The sequence below is a fragment of the Phoxinus phoxinus genome (assembly GCF_949152265.1).
Source record: "Phoxinus phoxinus genome assembly, chromosome: 21".
Lineage (NCBI taxonomy): Eukaryota > Metazoa > Chordata > Actinopteri > Cypriniformes > Leuciscidae > Phoxinus > Phoxinus phoxinus.
In genome coordinates this window covers 5,875,409-5,890,224 of record NC_136896.1, presented here as the reverse complement: position 1 = coordinate 5,890,224, position 14,816 = coordinate 5,875,409, and the positions used below count along the sequence as shown (strand labels likewise).

The 14,816-nt window shown below is 36.4% G+C and overlaps 1 long non-coding RNA gene across 2 annotated transcripts in view; it reads right to left on the bottom strand.

Moving 5' to 3' along the window:
- LOC306989898 overlaps positions 1-14,816 on the bottom strand; it is a 31,843-nt gene that overhangs the window by 6,982 nt on the left and 10,045 nt on the right. The window contains exons 2-3 of one of the 2 annotated variants that reach the window (XR_013795767.1): positions 12,372-12,419; positions 12,063-12,174 (exon numbers count right to left, since the gene is read on the bottom strand). This is a non-coding gene — a long non-coding RNA (uncharacterized lncRNA). Of the gene's footprint in view, positions 1-11,934; positions 12,175-12,371; positions 12,420-14,816 lie in introns of those variants that run through there. The other variant, XR_013795768.1, reaches the window with a different exon arrangement.

The following is a 14,816-nucleotide window of genomic DNA, read 5'->3' as shown; positions in this document are numbered from 1 at the left end:
ACACACACACACACACACACTATTAGTGAAGCCATTGCGTAGACTTCTATTGGAAGTCATATCAGATTAATGATATTTTCTATCGGCTAAACAGACCCTATCTATCTATCTATCTATCTATCTATCTATCTATCTATCTATCTATCTATCTATCTATCTATCTATCTATCTATCTATCTATCTATCTATCTATCTATCTATCATGCCACAACAAACATTTAATAAAAGTTACCTAAAATACGTACAATAGCTGCTATTTTTGAAATAATACAGTAACGCTTGGCCATCAAAGCATTGGGCATTAAGCATCAAATGAAATGTCTAATACATACACTTTTAGTGTATGGACAGCTTTATAATTCTGTACAAATCTTCATTTTTAAATAGTCAGAACTGACATTTTCAGCCAAGTTTTGCATACAAAAATAACAACATACAAATATGAATAATGCAATCACGTAGGCTACTCTCTTGAATCAGCCCCTTAAATAAACCTAACAGCACAGTGAATCCTAAATAATAATCTCTTCCATCATAAAAAATGATGGAAAACTGAAGTCATTAACTAATTAACCAATAGAAGGGCTGTCATTCGAACTCAGCTAATGATAGTTTAAAGTTATAAAGGCATATTTGAAATGTACTGCAGTGTCAATATGGCCTGCTGCATTTAATTAAGGGTTTGATGGATTATGACACACACTAATTATCAAAAATGTAGCTGCAGTCTGTGGTCTAAATGAAGTGTTTCTTCAAACCAAGGTTTTTTTGTCTCCATTCAGGATATGACCATGATATATAGATTATTTAAAAATAAATAAAATAAAAAATTGTGATTTTGTTATTCTGATATTAGTTTGTCCACAGGCAGAACCGCAGCATGTCTGTTCTCATTCGAGTGTAAAGGCCTTTGGTTGCGGTCATGGCCAAGCTGAGGTAGAGTATAATTGGCATTTTATTTCATTAACTCTAGACCGCTATTACATGGGTAAGGTTAACGGAGAAATAAGCATCTATTAGGACTGGTGCTGCCCTCTTTTCCATCCTGACCTTGAGGAGCTCAATAATAATAATCGTTCTTTTGACAATTTAACTATTACAGTCTTTTCTTAATGCCACAGCATTTCTCATTTTCCGCCTTCCCTCGGAGAAACTATAAAATTTGTGACCTTCACTTCCAATGATAGGCAGCAGCTCCCAGTGTATATAGAAATTGGTACTGAAAAGAAAAAAAAAATTAAAAGACTCCATCTGCACACTGTCACTGCCTATTATGGGGAAAGGAGATGCAAAGCACTCATCTATTTCTATACGCAGCTCCCAGGTCCATAGTATTTCTGTAGGTAGCTTCACAACAAAACAAATCTGAAGAAAAAAACCCAACACACACACAAAAAGAACTCATTAAAAGACAAAAGACATGCTATTCCACAGTTGCACGTGACAAAGTAATTGCGAAGACTAGGAGAACGTTAAACTGCTGAGAGAGGCAGAAGTAGGAATGAAGACATTTTGCTTGTGCCTGCACAAGTTACAGAGTCATACGTTTGGTGGAACCTTTTATCTTCCCATGCTAAAACATTGTTCAGTGTTCACCTCCCCCAATCCCCTCTTGGTGCAACTACACTCTCAATCCTCACTTCAAATACAAGGGAAATTGCTTAAAAGGCAGAAAAAGTTAGGAAATGCATCACTTCAAGTCTGTAGCTTGATGTTATTTAAATGAAGAACAGCGTCTGCTTTTGCCGTCGCATTAGAAGCCGGTGAAGCATTGTAGCGTATGAAGGTTGATCTCGGATCAGCTACGAATAATCATGTTCGCGAGGGTATTAAAATCAAAGGGTTAATCTAGATTAGTACATGTGAGGGTGGTGATTGCAATGGTTAAGACTAACACTGCCAAACAAATGTAGCTTTGTGTGTTCAGCCTCAAGTAGGGGTGACCCAGAAACATCACAGTCCTGCCATGCCACTGCGCCCTTGAGCAAGGCACTTAACCCTACAACACTCCACAGAGACAGTCCCTCAAATTAGTGTTCTGTAAGTCACCACGGATGAAATTTGTCTGCTAAACAGCAAGCAACCTCAATATTCCCAAAACGCACATCCGATTTTGTGCCTTTTCATTTGATATGTAATTAGAAGTAGGCAATAATGAATATCATGTTTAGATTTATAGTTACTAGGTAAATACACAGCATGCAGTTAGCAGTTGCGTTTCTCCAAAGTGAATTACAGTAGACTAATTACACGGACAGACCCCTGAAGCGTCCGGAGGTCAGATGCCTCGATCAAGGGCAAAATGGTAATTGCTCATGGACCAATCCTTGATAGGTTCAAAACAGCAATTTAATTTTAACCGCTACACAAAAACATTACAATTCCAAAGGTCGTTACATATAAAAATAACCTTTTGAACTCAGGCGTGCTCACTTCAAAATCGAATAAATAACGAAACCATGAAATAAATAATACTAATTTAAATAATAAAACGACATGTTTATATAATTAGTTTATTGTTGGTTATGTATTTTCATTTTGATTATTTAATTACAAATATAAATAAACAAACATTTACTATTTTCTACATATTGAATGGCACATAGTGCACTATATACGGATAGAGACAGTGTAAATATGCTTTCCATTGGGTCGAATAAAATCTGGTTTCACGGCTTCGGTCCAGAGACAAGATAGCACAGAGCGGATCATATGCATTCAACTATTAGTTCAGGGCTGTGCACACTTATGCAGTTAAGTTATTTGAGGATTTTTTTTTTCTTGGGAATGTGTCACTGTTTTTTAGGTTGCATTAAATTGCATTAAACGTAAAAGATCTGACATGATTTATCCTTGTCCAGCTTTTTTTAACAGGGGTGTGAAGACTTTTTATATCCAATGCAGAACGCATATATTGTAACCATACTTTTGGTCCTTTGGTCACTGTTGTATTTTTATATTAAATGATGGACCCTTTAAAACATCCATGGACGGAGGTTTCTTTTGTGCAGGTGTGTAGAGGCATATTTTTACTACTGCGAAACACTGGCCATCTCACATATATAGATTTCACAGTGAGGCAGAAGAAGGGATAATCATTTTCCTCCAACACTCACTCCACAACTCAATCTGAGCCGACAATGTAAATCTACCCTCACCCTACTTACAGTAATGCATCAAAAGTGTGGATATCACTAAATGAGATCCACTTTTCATTTGATCAATAGCTCCTGACCTGCAATTTGTGAAGATATTTTCTCTGCAAAGCTACCATGCAGACTTCCATTTTAGCTCAGAAGGGTTCTTGTTTCCGCAGTCTCTAAAAAAACATAATCTCCCAGCAGTCATAGTTGAGCGTTACAGCAAATGCAAAATCTAGCCATTCCACAGAAGGAGCCACTTATCTATTGTATAGAATATCATCTCTCTCCCACATATTCTCCCACGTACAGCATGCAGATCAATCAGAGAAACGCCTGAAGGATAAACATAATGAAATATACTCTCATTGTAATAGATAAAAGGTCTTTAAATCTTACTTTGCGTTGTGTTTCTTTTCTTTCGTAAGTACACATGTGCACTTAAATATGTGTCTTGCAGTTTACATAAAATAAAAATTGTTACAATTATAACACATATTCATAACGATTCCGCATGGATGGATGGGTGGATATAAATTTACCTTAAGTAAAAAGTGACAACATGCCTCGGTCTCCCCATCCCCAGTATCCCTCTTTGAGATCTCGAACTCATTAATGCAATCATTGAGCCTTATCTATCTATTAACCCCATTGTACGTCTCTGAATTTAATGTATCCGTGTGGTTCTTAACCAGTGAAAAGGGAAGAAGGCTTAAAAAAAAAAACATTCACACTAATGGAGGCCATTTAATCAAACCGAATGATGCCATTGTAATCTGACAATGTAATATTAATTCAAATATCAATGCAGATTGAATTCGCCAGCCAAATAATTCTCCATTTTAATACTGCGAAAAGTAGACCATTTATAATGAGGAGGTAATTGGATACCGCAGCAGCCATATATCCGAATTACAAATCACAGCATGCGTGACCCTCGCGCGACATCTGAATATGACCAATGAGTCACAGAAGGACTGTCGCACCTGGAGGGTTTGTTGGTGCGTCCGGCTGTGCTGTCGAACTGTATTTTGCACTGTTAAAAGGGCACATGGCGGCCTGATACAACTATATCTGTAAATTAAACCTGAGGTCAAGGTGAACCGAGACCAGTTGAGCTGTCACTGCAGATTACCCCTTCCTGATGATCTAAGAAGGGTCTGGAGCCATCGGGCAACCCGCTGCCAGAAATGTGTCGTTAAAATCCGAAATGACCAAGCCAGATCCTCTCCTCCTCCTCCTCATGCCCTTATCTTTCAAAAGAGGTGCGGGCATTTTCCGCAGCGCTTCAAGGTAATGTGCTTATAATGGATGTAAGAATGTTACTCTCCGCTCACGTAGACCGTGTCTATTTCTCATGAAGCCCTAATCATCAAACAGTCTACTGCCTGAATACGACCGCAGACCATTTTAACATAATAACAACAGGGAAAGTTCTGCCATAGTAAATTTTCAATCTAATTGAGATCATTTGTCTTCGATAACGTTTCAAATGAGCCTTAATGATATTGAGCAGCAGACAGTGTCACATTAAAAGCCTCTAAAACACATGTGGAGCCGTCATTAATTTTTCAATCAAAAGAGAAAAATGCTAGGCACAACGCTTCCATTAGGTTGCTACAGCACGGAAATGTCTGTCAAAGTCACGACTTTTTGATTTCTACGCATATTCGCCACCAACGGGGTGAAGCTTGACGCGAGGCTTGACTTCTTGTTGTGGTGGAAACAGTTTAATCACAGCATTTAGACTGAGTAGGGGACCGGGCGTCATACGGAGAGCTATTTGGAGAGACCAATGACCCATGGACTGCAATGAACTGTGGGAAACGCCTCCAGTCCAGAGGGACACCGCATGGTTGCTGCAGCAACGTGGCATGAAAGATGCTCACACACATCAATCACGCCAATGAAAGAGAGCGATCAGAGAGATGACGCTAACACGCTCGTATATTGTCGTTTTTTTTCTCTCACGTGGCGTCGTAAACTAGTCGCACATCATAAAGAATAACACATGAAAGTCGTTTCATTTATGTCTTGCTGGCGGTCTGAGAGTTAACTGCTGGCGGAGCGTCAACCGTCTTCAATAAGCTGTCAATTACAGCACGGATCCCAAACTCGGTAAGCTGATGGGAGGATTAGATTTGATGTAGGTTTCTTATTACCGGAGGCCATTTTAGAGTTCTACTGTAACTTGTTAAGTCAGCAAGGACAGAAATATGTGAACACCTTCCCTCCGCTGTTACCTGATTCAGTAGTGTCAGCCTTCTTATCAAAGTCACGTCAATGAGCGCGCATGAAACAGCAGGTGTGTGACGGTGACCCAGCAGGCTAAAAAGAGATCGATTGTCATGTATCTCTTTGATATTGCGTGCGTCTTAAAACTGTTGCATCAGCGTTTAACATTCGCAGCTGGTATTTCTTCTCGAGGCTTCAGGCTCTGAGACTCAGCTCTGCTATTTTGTTCTTTTCTTTTGGACTTTGCAGCATTAAATGCGATTATTCTGCTGAATGTGACTATTTTACTATAAAGCGACCCAACTTCTCACAGAACTTTCAATGATTTTCATAACAGTTCAATCAATTCAAAATTACAGTTTTGGGTAACACTTAATTGAACCCTAATCCTACCCTAGCCCTATAGCAAGTATATGTTGTTATTAATATTACTCAGTACTTAAATACATAATTAAACTGTAACAATGACTCCTTAAAACAAAGTATAACCAAATATTGTCTTCTTTTTAAACTCACCTTCATGATGCTCTTAACCTGTAAGACAGCCAATACTTTTATTTTATTTATTTTTTACGAAAGTTGCTCCTTTCCATGGAATTACAATAGGACTGGAGCTGTCAAGAATAAAAAAAGACTTAAAATGCTTTAAAATTATAAAAAGCATTAAATTGGCGCAAATGCATTACATTCACTAAAAAACTTGACATTAATTAATTTCAATTAGTTGATTACAGAAGTAGTAATGTCTGATTTGGGAATGAATCATTCTTCGGAGTCAAATATTTTAAATGAATCAGTTGATTTGGTTCGCAAAAAAAGGAATGATTTATTTACAAGTCAGACTGATCGTACAGGTGTGATATGGCATGCAACTTTTATTTTTGAGTGAACCATTCCTTTAGCCCTCTATTACACTATTGTATTCCATTTTCTTGCATAAAAAAATAACATATAACTAGATGCAAAGGCAAAATTCAAAAATAAATAATAATAGTTTGGAGGGAACCTTACCTGGACTACAAAGAAAATTAATTAATTAATTAATTAATTAATTGAAAAAGGATTGCAGTTATTTTAACATTTTCAGTGATATTGAGCGATGTAAAATTACTAAAAGTATTAACAATCAAGAAGAATAATGCCATTATTTTACACATTTATATTACACTAAACATGAGCATAACTAACCGAGAGAATGATACTTAAAAAAAATAATTCTAAAACGACTGCAAACATGTCTACTTCACCTCATCCATTTCACTGTGGTACAATGTTGCTTCTACACAACAAACACATTTTTCTCAGCTTTTCCTCATAACATACAAAGCATTTTTGACTCAAAATGTTTAAATGTTTAAAAGTTTACTCACCGACAAATGCAAATCATATTTCCAGAAAGAAGTTCTCCATAGTAAATATGTGAGTCCTTCACATGGTGCACTATGCCAGAAAAAAGATTCAAAAACTTACTTCTTTATTCTTTAGAGAATTTGCTAAAAATGATTCGTGCACACTGATAGCATTTCTTATTTACACGGACAATTCACGTAAGGAATGCAGGTAAACACCTGGAAATCAGGTCAGAGGCCAACCGTGATCTAGCATACTTTACTGGGGCGGTACAGCATCACTTCAACACTGCTGGATATCATGCTCTTCTCCATCATTTGATGAATTGATATAGTCATGATCACAGAAATTCCATCTCTTTTAGACAAAATTCAATGTATTGCCTGCTTTATTGCTTGGTCAAAATAAATGAAAATAAAACAACAACAAAAAAATATTTTATTTAAATGCTAGTAAATGTAAGCATCACAACCTTTTAATGAACAGTAGGAATAATAGATGCAACTATTTCCCTATAGCTATGAGACCCAACTTTTCACAGATGCTTTTCATATAGTTCAATCAAAAAAAGGACATTTTTATAATTTGTTAGTCACCATCATGTCATTCCTAACCTGTAATCCAGTCTCCATGGAAAACAAAACAATAAATTATTAAAGGGGTGGTAAAATGCCATTTTCACAAGATGTAAAATAAATCTCTGATGTCCCCAGAGTGTGTGTGTGAAGTTTTAGCTCAAAATACCCCACAGATATGTTTATATAGCATGTTAAAGTTGTCACTTTTTGAGGGTTTGCAAAAACGCACCGTTTTGTGTCTGGCCCTTTAAATGCAAATGAGCTGCTGCAGAGGGCGGGGTTTCAAGAGCTTGTGTGTGTTAGCAGCTGCGATTACCTCACGCAGACACACTAAAATGACAGAAACTGTTCTGCCTTTAATGTTAAAACGGAGTCAGACAAAGATAAAGAGACTCAAGAAGAAGTGACAACATGTAGAATGCAACAGGAAGTCTCTGAAATGTTAGTTGATGAATTTATGTTGCTGATGTGGCATTAACTATCTTCAATAGCATATGTCATGATCATCTATAAATCGCTTGTAAGAACTGTTGTGAGATGCACACAGAACTTTCTATTGCATGTGAAAAGATGGATGCTGAAGTTTGAGCTGACTCACAAATGTACTCTTATACAACAACTCTTCCTCTTCTCAAAATGGACTTGCGTGATCCTGAATAATTTTTATGTAAATTTTAGGGTTGGTGATGTCACTAACCCGTGAGGAATGTTGTGAAGTCCCTACCAGCCGTTTGTTTTATAAAAAATAAAAAACGATTTATTTAACAGCAAATATCTCTTTGCTTTGAACTTTGAGCATTGTAACTTTGCAGATGTTGTTTATGCTCAAACAGCAACATTACACACTAACTAAAGTCAGAAAAGTGAAATCATAATCAACCACCCCTTTAAGAAGGTACTCTTTTACAAATCATTTAACAAAGGTCGCTCTTTTACAAGCAATGGACTGCTCAAATTCTTGAGTTGTCAAGAATCAAAAAGTACATAAAAGCACCATAAAAGTATGATACAATGCTTGTGCGCTATGACAAATTTATTTGAAAGATTCCATGCAACAGCTTTATTAAATTAGATCATAGGTCTCCCACAAATACAAATTTTGTCATATTTTACTCACCCTCAAATTGTTCCATACATGTATGATTTTTTCTTTCTTTCTGTTGAACACACAAAAAATATATTTTGAAGAATATGAGTTACCAAACAGGTTGTGTGGCACCATTGACTATGGAAATCAATGGTGCCCATCAACTGTTTGGTGTCCATCAACATTCTTCAGAACATCTTCCTTTAGACAGGTTTGGAACAACTTGATGGTGACTATCCCTTTAAGTTAAGTGTAAACAAATATGGTAAATGAGCATGCACAATTAAACATCCAATTTTTTTTTTTTTTTTATATATATAAAAAACCTCTAATATTGGTTAAAAATCAATATATTGTGCATCTCTATTTTTCTATGGGCAATTTGTTCCTATTTTTTATTTTTATTTATCCATACACTTTTTAAAAACTAAGGTTCTAAAAGGGTGAAGAACCATTTTGGGTCCCACAAATAACTTTTCAATAATAAAAAAATAAAAAAATAAAAACTTTTGTTGAATGTAAAAGTTCCACGGATGTTAAATCTTCTTCACAGAATCATCGCTGCAAATAAACAACCTTTATTTTTAAGAGTGTATGCAACATTGATCAAGCCATACAAAAATACGGTTGTTGAATGGGTTAAGTGAAATATCAATAACGTATCTTACCACTTTTATTAGACGTATACTGTAGATGCGCAATGACTTGGGAGGAAAAGGGCAGATTATAGATCAATAATGCACGTCATATTTGATGTGCCACGACAGGTTAAAAAGGGTCTCTTCATAAGACATGAGCGAGGAAAAAAGAGAGAGAAGACAGCGAGGAAAAGATTAAAGAAAAGGACTCTGAAGTTTTACAGGGTCGTGCCACAGGCAGTAAACAGGTACTCTAGAGCGAGCTCAAGGGGGCATGATGAGTGGAACACAGCCCAGATGTACAATTAATCATTTGAGTCATGCGGCCCGATGTCCCACAGGAGGTACTCATCGCTTTTTAAAATCCATCTTAAAAAAGCAGCCCAGCTCTCCAGAGACTTGGGGGGTAATAGTCAGGTAGGGGCTCTAGAGGTGTTTGGCTATGACGATAGAAGCCTAACAAGCTGCGCGGGACACTGGAGGTTATGGGATTCTGAACCAATTTGGGATGAGAGCTTGATGGATTTGCAGACACTCAGAAAGGTCTAATGGTTATATATTTATAAATAACAGCAATATATTTTTTCATCTCTGCACTTAGCAGCGGTTTTGTTGTGGGTAGCGCTAAGAGTTGTCGGCTCATAAGTGATACGTTCTAAAGCCTTGTAAAATAAAACTAAACGTGATATATCTTCTTAAAGACATACTGTCGTGGGAGAGGCACGATCTAACTATATCATATCATGGGCGTTATTGAATGCCACTCTTTAAATGTAATTTACTCCATAAAAGTCCATAAATCTAATTTGCAGAGAACTTGCCAATTACTCCGCGAAAGAAGGCACTTACAGGGAGTCGGCGAAAATGCATTCTGATAAAGCACTCAGCATCTCCATAAAACCGCTTGCCAACGAGAAAAAGCCCTGATACTTTACCTGACTGAGCTCATAAAAAGATTTTATATTTGGCACTTTGGTAGATTTGCGAGGCCTCGTGGACCTTGACTCGAGCTACTAGCGAGGACTTCCTGACCTACTGTGGAAGAAAACGACACATATCTTAAAAAACACACACACACATGCTCTTTCAAGCTCTTGAAAAGAGCACAACACAACCCCCAACCTTGGCCTCGCTCAGTTACTGCTAGTCTTGCTCACACACACCACTTATAATGTCATCGCAAGCTTCATTACACAAACATCGGCAAAGAATGAGCCACATAAGCATCAAAACAGCATTTTAAGCGACAGCCATGACCTCATTCGGCACTGCGGAATGACTCTGAAGCGTTTAAAACGGAGGTGCACGCCCCACTATATTGTAATGCCCATTTCAGTCAAAATTCAGAAGAGGAGCGTTAATGGTTACACAATTTTTTTTGTGCATATTTTGGCTCCATCTGGGTGATTTTCTTGGGGGAAAACTGTAATTGCCATTCTTGAATGTGGGTTGCCCGCCTCTTTTGAGCGGCAGTAATACGCATCCATCATATCTCCCGTGATTATGGGAGCTGCAGATGCCAGTCATGTCATTTCCAGCTTATTGCTGATGGCACGGTCTTCTCGTGCCGTCGATGTGTAATTTGGGAGGTTTAGGAAGGAGAAGACGAGCAGGAGAGAAGTGGTGAGGGCTGATTTAGATAATTGCTGTTTCAGTTGCCAAACTGAAGGCTTGTATTAGTGTCCTACCCAAACGCAAGGGTACGAACAGCAGAAGGTAAATAGCTTTGAGATTACCAGCTTGTTTTTATTTTGACACACCTCTACGGGTTTGAATGAATGACAGATTGTTCTCTAAGGCGATAGCTACATAAATTAAACAACACGGTTTAGTAAAAGCATTCACACAATCTTCCAGAGACATCTTGTGAATAAAACAAGCATTTTAGATCATACACGTGATGTGTGTGTGTGTGTGTGTGTGTGTGTGTGTGTGTGTGTGTGTGTGTGTGTGTATATATATATATATATATATATATATATATATACACACACACACACACGCACACACACACACATATATATATAAAATAATCATAGTGAACATGCTGGAGTAAGTGCTTTTAGACTCAGACATGTCAACGGAGCTAAAGTCCAGTGTGTATATGGTCTGTATCATGGTATCTATACCCTATTCATTAAGAACACACAAATCAAGTTTTTTTAATTCCATGGCACCATCTAGTGGTCAATGGTCCGTTTGTTCTGTCGTTCACGTAGGCTAGGTCTTGTTTGTAGTTAGTTACAAAGTAAAAGTGCTTAATTATTACGCAGACATACTTCAGCCAGTTAAGAAAAGTATGTTTTTAATGTAATTTATTTACAAATATTTTATTTATAAATGTATTATTATTCACATCATACTACATATATATATATATATATATATATTTTTATATATATATATATATACATGTGTGTGTGTGTGTGTGTGTGTGTGTGTGTGTGTGTGAGGGATTTTGCATTTGAATAGTCAAGATAAATAATTACATGAAAAATTAAGTTAATCATTACACCAACAATGTAAGTTTATATCACAGCTCAGACTATTGTTACACAATATTTTAATACTAATATTAACATATTTCTTTAGAAATATTTAAAATAAAAAATGGTGTAATAAAATCAAATAATAAATGTGTGTGAATTTGTAAACAGAAAATTACAAGTACAACAAATATTTTTTTCAAATATGTTTGCATAATTTAGATAGCCTACATTTAATATATATATATATTTATATATATTGCAGCTATATATAACATCTTCTCCATAGCAATACTGCCAATGTTGAAGTCTGTGATTGCCTAACATATCACGTTTACACTATTTTCAGCCTCCAAACTAATCTGCATACATTTCCGTTGAATCTTTTTAGGGAACAACTATCGCATTGAAATACTAGACCTGCATTTCAACGCACAACAGATTCGGGCGTCCTTGACTTCTTATGCTGAGTTCAGCAGTTACTTGGTGCCATCTTGAGGTGAAATTCTGTATAGAGTGCAAACAATGCCACACTTTACCAAGGTCACCTGAACATCTGCCGCCACGCGCATGATGAAATATCTAGGAAACATGGTTACTGCATCTTGGTCTGTAGTATGACTCCTCTGTTGTTCACGGTCATTTTGGAAAGTCAATCATCTAAAGAAAAAAAGAAAAAGAAAAAAATGGATGGTTTAGTTCATTAAAATTTTGTTTTGTCTTTTCAGAAACTGCATTAAGATGATGTAAAACACACTTTGACTTAAGTGTAGGTGATAATAGAAGTTCTCAGATGAACCTCTGTCTCTGAATTTACATTTTTGTGCTGGCTTCAAGCCACAGAAGAGAGGACTTACGTGACTTGTGTTCCTCATTTTTGTAAAGAATGGAATCCTGTGATGGCACTATTAAAATAGGGGGGAAAAAATATAAAGATGAATGACCTAGAAGACAACAAAACATCAGCAAAAATAATCATATTGACAATTTGACATTTAAACAAAATAAATCTGTCAAAACCCCTGCAAATGATTTTGAGGTTGTGGTAATATGCTTTCAACACTTCCATGTATATTTAAATGTCATTTAAAATGCTTGTTTGAAAAAAAAAAAAAACTCTATTAACTTTCCCGCAGAACCCACTGATGCATTAGAGATAAATTAATGCGTTTAAATAATGTAGTTCGATTAATGGGTTTAAATAATTTAGTTTGATGTACCAGAGTCACTATTCACCTACACACGTCCCAATGACCTACACCTTTTTTTGCAGCCCGGGGTGTTGGTTGTCTTTAAAGAGCCTCCAACATGTACAACTACCAATACTCAGTAATGTTCTTAAAGGGTTTTATTGGCATTGATGGTTCCATGAAGAACCTTTAGCGTCTATGGAACCTTTACATTGTACAAAAGGTTCTTTATAGTGGAAAAAAAGGTTCTTTAGATTGTCCTTCACATTTAGAAAAAAAAAGAGACATTGTGAACCCATTTCACTAAAAGGTTATTTGGGGAACCAAAAATGGTTCTTCCGTGGGATTGCCGCAAAAATCCCTTTTTGGGAACCTTACTTTTAAGAGTGCAGTCAGTAAAATGAATTTGTTTTGGTTACAGACCAATAAGTAATTAATAACATCACATAATTTGTCAATGCAATTCACCAATTAAACAGATTTATATGTACTATTAAATGCCCAATAAATAAATACAAATAACACAATAAATATATTTATGTGTGTCATGAAGCAACTTGCACAGACACTCAGAAATGTAAATGGCTACTGGCAAAAAATAAAAAAAGATCAATTAAATCCTTATAAAGCAGCCATTTATGACTTTCTAGAACTGCAGCCTTGATGAGAATGAATTTGGGTTTCTCCTTGACCTAGAAAGTGGGTCTCTCATTTCATGAAGTGCCTCAATAGATTTGTGCCCAACCATTCATGAATATTGCTCTGCAATCTTTCAACTTGAAAGGTTCAGAGGGCCATGGCCATGGGTTATGACAGTCTTTTATCTTGACGGATCGAGGTTGAGGAGAAATTACGGTTTCTGCAAGGTGCCAAAAGCTCGTTCTTCTGCCGTAACTAGCCAAGGTTTAATGCTTTGCATTCTCAGAAGAATTTTGGGAATTTAAATGAATAAGTGTGTAATTCTTATGCCTCTCTTTGGGAAGGTTAAAATGGATTACTCTTAATTATTCATTTGTCATTCAAGCTGACACTTTCATCCAAAGCAACTTGTAGTAGCATTATTACAGGGAAAAATCCCCCTGGAGTATCCTGGGGTAAGTGTCTCGCTCAAGGACACATTGGATTGGCTCCTGCTGTTTGAACCTACACCCATGAACTTACAACACCTTCAGGATATTCCACCACTGGATATGTGTTTTCCAAATGTAATATTCACAACAATGGAGGAAATAAAGACCCACACAACACACAATACAGAGAAGAAAACACATGCACACACGCACGCACAAGTAAATACACTACCAGTTAAAGTGGTGCATATTTACATTCTATAAATAATTATTTGAAGCATATCGTAGTTTATATACGCAGCGAAAATAGCCTGTACTTGACAGAAATTCTAGAATTGATCAACTGTAGATAGCATGGCTAATGTGTATATGGCTGTCAATGAATGGGACGCTAAATATAATTTTGGCTTTAATAAGATTTTCCAAATGAATATGCAAGAATAAACCTGGTGTCCTCCATGATTCCAGTTCTGTCCGACAACAGAACACTTGAATGCAACGAGCTTGTAATCACAACTTCAAAAGCAGGAACACACACACACACACACACACACTGTTACTGCTATTCTGCCACAAAAAGGAAAAAGTGACTACAAATCCCAGGTATCTTAAACTATGACGGATGGGTTTGGCTTAATCTATGCTCAAAGTATGAATGTTTAATAAATAAACAAACATACATTTTCTCATTTTTAGTGTCGGTGTAGTTATTGTGCTTTGCATTTGCAGGACAGTATTGCTATTTGCTATTACAACAGAAGAAGTTTATTTCATACTTAAAAAAAAAAAATCCTTGAATGTGCGATGGATATAGGGACACATTCTAGGATTTTTGACACATTCTAGGATCCATGACACAATCTAAGATTTTTTTTTTTAATGTATGAAATGAATTTCTTCTGAAGAATTTGGAAGGTCCTCTTAGTGCACACAGTGTTGCATTTTATTTGGAAGAACTTTTCCCAACAATTTTCATGTAATGCGTTTAAAGTAACTGATAATAGTTGAGGTGTTCTGTTTAAGCTTCAGTAAACTCCATACA